Here is an 8,324-nt window from a genome sequence, read left to right on the forward strand (position 1 = left end):
GGGGGGGGGCATCCAGTTCCTAAGGGATGGGTCTGGAATCAGCTTCCCCAGAGGGAGTAGCTAGCCATTCCTCAGCCCTCTGTACTGCAGAAATCTAGATTATCCCCCAGCAAATGGGGCTCAAGTGGCAGGGAGAGGGAGGTCTGAGTAAAGGAACAGTTGGCATCCAGATCACTGGAGAAAAAATTGTCACTTCTAGACCATAGGACCCTGGATGTCAACACATTCTTTATTGTTTTTTTATTATGACGATCCAAGTGCAAGAATGGCCAAGTGACGGTCCTGTCCTCCTCTCTGTACCTCCACACAAATGCAAGAGCCACCAACCGCCCCCCCCCACCCTGCCCCCAGGAGGGATGGAATGCCACAGACCCAGCTCTCAGCTTCCCAGCCTGACTCCTGGATTCATAACATTTTAGACGTGAACGGTCTTCAGAGGTGTGTTCCAAAGCTGCTGGGAAATGAACTTGGTACCCCCCCTTATCCCACCCCTAAGACCCCCAAGGAGAAGCTGTCTCCAGGAAAGGGGGGGAGCCAGAGAGACAAAGTGGTTCTTAAATATTTTCCTTCTCTGCAGTCACTCAGGGAGGAGGGGGTGAGGGGCGATGGAGGCTGGAAGGGGGGACAAGGGGGTTTAATAGGCTCCGGTGACAGCACAGTGTCCACATTGGGAAAAGATTAATGACGAAAATTAATCGCCTGACCTTTCTTTCCAGGAGCTGGAGGTGAGGCGGGCCATTAAAGCCTCTTATGTTGTAATTAACGTTGGAGGGGAGAAGAGAGCTGCCTTCAGAATGGATGTGATCATTTAATTAGGCTTAGGCGAAGGTGCCACAACAGGTCCGGAGAAGTCATAATTTAACTATAGCTTTAAATTACACAGGCAGAGTGGGGATGGCAGAGTTTGACGGCAAGGAGAGCCCGCCACAGAGCTCAGGAAAACAATTAAATAAACACCCCGAGTGAGGGAGAGAGACGGTGACATTGGGACAGATAGACAGACAAAGAAAGCAGGTAGGCGCTGACAGCGAGAGAGGAGTGGAAGCAGGAGGAGGCGGAGGAAAAGAAGGACTCCAGCGACAGGGGGAGAAAAGTGAAAGCACCCCGAGTTAATGGCCTCGGGGAAGGAAGGGTGCTCTCCCGTGCTCTGGCGGGAGTGTCTCTGAGCACCCTCATCTCCAACGCAAGGGGCAGACTGCATTCCCCAAGCACAACCCAACCTTCCCGGATTTGCAAACTCAGCTTAGAAGGCACAGAGGCCAAGCATTTCACTGCGTGCTCGCTGTGTGAGGCGCCTCTGGCCCCACAATCCTCCCCCCACCCCCAGTTCAGGCAAGAGGTAGCGTCCTCCCTTCCTAACCTGGAAAGTCCGGGTGTCCCCCTAGCGCCACGCAGCAAGCAAGAGGGGGCAAGCAAGGCCGGGTCAGTGTGGCATGCAGGGCACGGGGACGCACTGCAATGTCCGGCAGGGGGGCGGGGGGGGGCGGCGCTGGGCCAGGTAGTTCAAGGCCGGGGCGCAGTGCTGCGCGGAGGAGCAAGACCTGCAGTGTCCTGAGCTCCAGAGCCCGCCAGTTCCTCAACCCGCAGCAGGAGTCCCTCCGCTGGAGGATCGGACTGTGATGTATGCTTCCGCGCAGAGGAGAGGGCAGAAGAGGGCAGAAGAGCTTGGTTGGGGCGGTAGGGAGGGGGGGTTGGCGACGAGGCCCCAGCCCAGGGGAAAGGACAGCTGCGTGGACCCAAGCGGGAGGGTTGGGACGGAAACCACGCCAGGCTTTTGCAGAGAGCTTCTTAGAGGCCTGGCTGCCAGCTTTGTTCAGGACAGTGGGGGTGGTGGCGCTGGAGTAGGTCCAGAAAGGCTCAGGGGTGGAGCCCTGGGACACCTGGCTCCTGCTCCGCCTTCAGATCCTGGTCACTTGTTGGGGCTTCCTGGAACCCCAGTGGCTTATGACTTCCCTGTCCCCTCCTGTTCTAATCCTTTGGGGACTGGAGAAGGCTCTTGGGAAAATGGAGAAATGGAGTCAGGAGAGACAGACAGACGAAGGGATAGAGTCGCAGAAATGAGGCAGGCTGGGACTTCTCTTATCCTCCAAGGGCTCCGGGTCCTCCAGGCACTGGGCTGAACCCAAGACACTAACCCTCAGGGCCTAGCGAGGGGACTTGCCCCTCTCCCTGCCCCCACCGTTTGAACTGGAAGAAGAGAGTTAAGGATGAGGAAGAAGACAGGGACTTCCCACTCATTCACTAGCCCCCACCCCAGACGATCAAGCTACAATACCCTGCTTCCTGCCCTTCTGCATGGGAAAACACAAAACCCCCCAAATAAATTCCTGAAGAACACTTCCCCCCACCCCACCCCCTGAAGATCAAGGATGTTTTGATTAAACATCCACAATTTCTCCAAATTAGTGAGCTTCTCCATTGGAGCTTTGTCCCAGCCCCTCTGGCGAACTGATTGTTGGATAGATTGATAGACTGTCTAATGGGTCTCTTTGGTCTTTCTTACAGCTCAGAGCTCTGGCCTGAGAATGTCTGGCCTGCATAGGGGTAAAGGAGGAGGGGGTGGCCTAAAGCAACTGGAGAGCAGTGGGGGTGGGCGGAGGCTGAGGTGCAGGGCTGCCAGATGGGGGATAGGTCTCCTGTCCTCAGACCAGGGCTCGGCAGGCTCATGAATCTTGGGGTCATGTCTCCATTGTGCCCTGGGCTGCCTCTGCTGGATGGGTGTCCACAGGGCCTAAAAGCCCTGATCCAGAACTCCTAAGGCCCTGACCTGAGTCAGATGGGGAGGCAGAGGCTGCCTGGCACCTGGAAGGCCAGATGGGGAGTGTGGAAAGATGGAGGGAAGTGAGGAATCAGAGAATAGAAAAGAGAAGGGGAGGAGAGGGGAAGTCTGACCAGGCCTATAGGCTGCATTTGAGCCCCTTGACAGAGACTAACAGAGAGAGTCCCTGTTCCCCCACCCCCTAAGTTAGACACTGCACCCCTCACAGGAACCCCAGCTCATAAGAGACCTCCTGTGGCCTCCACATTTCAGATGTTCCTTTCCACCCTCTACAAGACCAGGGCCTCCAGGGACCCTCTGATCCCCCATTCCCATTTTGTTTAAAGTAAAATCTGAACTGGTAAGAGCCTACAAACTATGCATTGAACCCCACCTCTCCATCTCTGTCTAGGGTCCCTCTTCCCTCCCCCACCCTGCTCCAGCCACACCTACCCCCTCCTTTCTCTTTCCCAACTAGAGTTGAAGCTCCCAGAGGGCCAGACCAGGGGGTCAGGTCACCCTGTTACTGTGTGGTGCATAGGACAGTGCCTGTCCCCAAGGTAAACACACGGCAGCATCTGGTGACTAATCAGTCTTGCATTTCTGTTTCTGCAGCTCCCCACCCCCGGTGGGGCCTGGCACACACAAAAGGCCACTCCCATTATGGACCTCTTATATCCTGCTTTAGCCTTCCTGACTCTTTGTAATGTTCCCTTCTCTGCAAAAAACAGAATTGAGTGTTTCTGGGCGTTTCTCATACAGAGGACACAAATCAGTCTACAGCAAAAAAAAAAAAAAAAAAAAAGTTCCACTTGGGATCTCTGACCCAAATGGCCAGGATGTAGGGCCTGGCTGGGACACACTGGGGCTCACCTGGCCAGCCAGTGCCCCATCCCATCCTCGCCAAGGCCCTGCCAATGCCTTCCTGGAAAATGGGGCAGGAGAAAGTAACTGGGGAAAGCAATTTTTCAGAACGCATAATAGGGTTCTCCCGCTTTAGATGAGGTTAACAGAAGCATGGGGCCCTCCCTGGAAGAATTAAGGTTAGGAAGAGTCCAGAGATGGGGGAAGGGAGGAGAGGGTCTGCCTCTCCATGAGAACAGTTGGGGCCTCTGGTCTGTTTGTTTTTCTGTCTGACTGTTTGTTGGATGGGGGCGGGGAGATAAGGATATGGAAACAACCTTAAAATAACCTCCACAATTCCCCTAGGCTCTCCAGGGTCTGGGCACTCGGGTCTAGCTTGGGACTTGCTGGCTTGTGTTGTGGTGAAGGGGGTGGGATTATGGGCCATTTTGGTCTGTGTCTGTCTGTGTGTCTGTCCGTACCCATGCACAGCGCTCTTGCCCTGTCCCCAGGCCCCCGCTCGCTCCCTTGTGTGCTCTGGGCTAGCTGGAGTTGAGTTCAGCTCTGTCAGTGGATGCTAGCAGGAATAAATAACCCCATGACTTGAGTTAGGAGGCAGGGCCCCAAGGACGCATGGCAACTGCATAAATCCTGAAGATGTGGGGCTCAGGTGGGCCCCACAGAGCAGCCGGGTCACTCCCCGGGAGTTATGACTCCTTAATTCAACACTTGCCTCCTCCTCCTCCTTTATCCTGGCCCAGTCCCATCCCACACAGAAGGCTTACCCCTGGACCCCTGCCACCAAGCCCTGGGGAGACCTGGGCTTCCCTGCAGAGCGGGCTGGAAGCACATCTATGCTGAGACTCTCTCAGGGCCCATCTCCCCACACTCCTTTCCTGGCTTCTCTTCCCGGCCTTCCTCTGTCCCCAGCCCCACCCTACAGGGCAATCACAGCCTGGCTCTGGAGCAGATTCTCCCACCTCCTCCTTCCTGCCTCTATGAGGCCTAGGAATCTATAGGGGGGCTCAAGGTACTGCTTAACCTCTCTATGCCCCAGGGTCTCAGCTGAAAGTACAGAATGAGGAACATTTGTCTTGAAACCTACCCCTGTTCTGTTGCCCTTCTCTGGCCCATCTCTGGACCTAGACTGGAGCTCCCACTCAGCCACTAGCCCAGCTCTAGGAACTTGACCTTGAGCAAATGTTCTTCTCCTCTGCCTGTTGCCTGGAATATCACCCAGCCAAGTTCTTGGGAACTCAGGTGGGTGCTTGCATCTCTTCCAACAACTGCTTGAGCTTTGAAAGAAGGGCCTTTTAGCCCAAAGTTTTTGTCATTCGGTGGTTATGTGAGTATGGCGAACTTTCTGAAGAGGGACTTTCTTTTTTTTGTTTAAGATTTTATTTATTTGACAGAGAGAGAGACAGAGAGAGAGGGAACACAAGCAGGGGGAATGGGAGAGGAAGAATCAGGCTCCCCACTGAGCAGGGAGCCCGATGCGGGGGCTCGATCCCAGAACCCCAGGATCATGACCTGAGCCAAAGGCAGACACTCGACGACTGAATCATCCAGGTGCCCCTGAAGAGGGGCTTTCTAACACATGCCCCAAGTCCACTCAGAAGACCCCTTCAAACAGCTGAGTTCTGCCATTTGACCCCTTAACTCTCCAAAGGTGCTGGTATTTGCCATCATCACCCCAAACCCAAAATAACTGGTGTTGGAGTGTTTTTAATTTTTCTAAACTCAGGAAGACAGGACCCCCAACTGCCAAGTATAAAATCATTTTCCAATCACACTTGAACAGAGCCTGGTTTATTTATTGAGCAACAATGCAAAGCACTGGACACCCACACGAAGATGAAAACCGAGATTAGTAAAACGGTCTAGATTGCAACTGCACTGTTGCTCCCTCGCAGTCTGGGAGGTCATCACAGCCAGCGAGTAAGATAGAGCCACAGATAGGAATGAGATAGGGACAGGGAAAGAGAAGAGTCTTCTCTTCCACTTGACTCCATGGGGCAGATGTGCCCTCTCCCGTCATGCCGGGTGGGTGGTACTCACCGCCTTTTCTCCACCCCGGCTAGAAGGGCCCTGGAGCTAGACTTGTAAATCAGAACTTCAGGGAAGTTGGGTGTTCAGAGGCAAGTTACACTCGTTGGTTCATTTCTTTTTTTTTTTTTTTTTTTTTTTTTTTAAGATTTATTTATTTGACAGGCAGAGAGAGGTGGAAGCAGGCTCCCTGCTGAGCAGAGAGCCTGATGCAGGGTTCCATCCCAGGACCCTGGGGTCATGACCTGAGCCGAAGACAAAGGCTTTAACCCACTGAGCCACCCAGGCGCCCCTCGTTGGTTCATTTCTTCCTTCACCAGCAGGTATCGCCCAAAGAGCAATTCCATAGGGAACAGAAACTCCTAAGCTACAGGCAGATGACGGACACTGCTTTCATTTGGAAAGATGAAGCCGATGTTTCGTGGGATGCTCAGCATGCCATGATAGACATAGACTGGAAGGGCTGCATGGGCTCAACAGAGGGAGGGTTCCCTGGGCCAGGTGGGTTGGGCAGTGAAGGAAAGCATCCAAAGGGAGGTGGGACTCCCATTGCTTTTGAAGGATAGGCATGGCTGGTATAGACTCATAGAGACTGGAGCAGTGGAGGGAGGAAACCTTCGGCATTCGGGAGAGAGGAAAGACAGGAAAGGAAAACAGCACATTAAGTGAGGCGAGTGGGAGTGACAGGGAATGCTAAGTTTCATGGGATGCAGAACGGATTGGTTTGGCTAGAGCTGAGCTGTTGGAAGTGGGGCTGGAGAGGTAAGCGAATGGAGACTTCGTAGGGATGACCTTGAGGTTACATTAGTCAGCCATTACCGCAGAAATGCTGCCTAGCCCATCACATGAGCACTCCATGGTTTACAACAGGCTTTGTTTTTCTTCCGCGCAGACTGTGGGTTGGGCTCAAGACCACTCCACGCTCTCCTTGGGCCAGCACAGCAAGCACAGAGGTTCAAGAGACCAAGCCAAACAGCACAAACATTTTTAATCCTATGCTCTGCTCACATCCACTGACATGCCATTACCAGTCAGGCGACCAAGCCCGCCATCAGCCCGGTGGGAAAGTGGAGTCATCCTATTACCAGGAGGAAAGAATTGGACCAATGATCCAGTCTGCCCCAGTGCTGCCCAAGAGCCATGGAAAGTTCTTAAATACAGTTGACCCCTGAACAACACAGGTTTGAACTACATGGGTCCACTTAAATACAGATTTTCTTCAACATGGTACAGTTCTGTAAGTGTTTTCTTCCTTCCTTATGATTTTCTTAAGATTTTCTTTCCTCTAGATTACTTCATTGTAAGAATACATGTGTGATACATGTAAAGATAGTGTATGAAACGACCGTGTTACTGGTAAGGCTTCTGGTTAATAGCAGGCTATCAGTAATTAAGTTTGGGGGGTCATACCCAGATTTTCAACTGTGTGGGGGTCGGGCCCTTGCTATGAACCATGGTGTGAACCATGTGAACCATGGTTGAGTGGTATAAGCAATACATATGGTTGCCGAATTCCCGTTTCCAGAAGCTCTTTCCTTGATTCTGCCTCATTTGCATTTCCCAAACAATCCTCTGAAGGTCTTGTTAGCCCATTTTTCAGATGATAGGAGAAGTGACATGGCTCAACTCAATGACACAGCTGGGACAAGGTAGGGCTGAGATTTAAACTGGGCACTCTGGGCGCCAGGTCCTGAGGTAATTGCTGTCCCCAACAGCTGCTTCGGCAAGATGGATCTGCCCCTGTTGCCAGGGGACCGGGGGTTGAGAAGGAGGGAGAGCTGCAGGGGCCATGGATGGGGACAGCTGAGGGATGAGACGGCCACAGCCCTGCAAGGAGCACCTGAGCTGGGCTGGTGGAAGAGGAAGGGAGACAAAGGTCTAAGTCTTTTATTTGTGTTACATTTTCTCCCTTTATTAAGGTGTCATTTTCATAGAATAGGAAATACGCAGATCCTAGAAGTACAATTGATGAGTTTTGTCAAATATATCTGTGTTATCAACACCCAGATCAAGGTCAAGAGCCTTTCCACAATCCCAGAAAGTCTCCCTGGTGTCCTTGCCAGGCACTCCTCCCTGATGACCACAGATGAGTGTTGCCTGTCTTTGTACTTGACATGGAGTCACGCAGTTTCTCCTCAGTTACGCTGGCCCATTTCCCTCAGCATGATGCCTTGGAGATTCATCCATGTCCTTGCATCTAGCCGTAGTTTGTTTCTATTTCAATGCATATTCCATTGTATGAATTAACCACAGTTTAATCCATTTTCCTGTTGGTGGACTCTTTGGGTTGTTTCCACTGTTGTGACAATTACTCACAGTGCTGCTGTTCCCATTCTAGGACAAGCCTTTCTTGTGGACATAGCTTCTCATTTCTCTTTGGGCATATATATCCTTGGGAATAGAATGGCTGGGTCATAGGTAGGTGTCTATCCAACTCGATCAGAGACTGCCAAGCAGTTTTCCAAAAGTGCCAAGCACTTTTACTCTCATACACACCATTAGTTATGGAAAAGTGTTCCTTGCCAACATTTGGCTTGATTGATCTTTTTCATTATAGCTCTTCAGTAGGTGTGAAGAGGTATTTTGCTGCTGGAGAGTCCACTTTCAAGGCTGGTTCTCAACTTCCTTGCACTGCACTGTATCTTGGGGGGCTGCTCCCCAGGCTGCTTCAACCAGT

General features: G+C 52.2%; 1 long non-coding RNA gene across 1 annotated transcript; it reads left to right on the forward strand.

Annotated features, from left to right (window-relative positions):
• Positions 1 to 1,498: 1,498 nt before the first annotated feature.
• LOC131833954 (uncharacterized) lies at positions 1,499 to 6,717 on the forward strand. The gene is made up of 4 exons (XR_009354702.1): positions 1,499 to 1,621; positions 4,748 to 4,861; positions 5,796 to 5,970; positions 6,540 to 6,717. It is a non-coding gene; the product is annotated as an uncharacterized LOC131833954 (long non-coding RNA).
• Positions 6,718 to 8,324: the final 1,607 nt, after the last annotated feature.

The sequence above is a fragment of the Mustela lutreola genome, chromosome 6 (genome assembly GCF_030435805.1).
Source record: "Mustela lutreola isolate mMusLut2 chromosome 6, mMusLut2.pri, whole genome shotgun sequence".
NCBI classification, from domain to species: Eukaryota; Metazoa; Chordata; class Mammalia; order Carnivora; family Mustelidae; genus Mustela; species Mustela lutreola.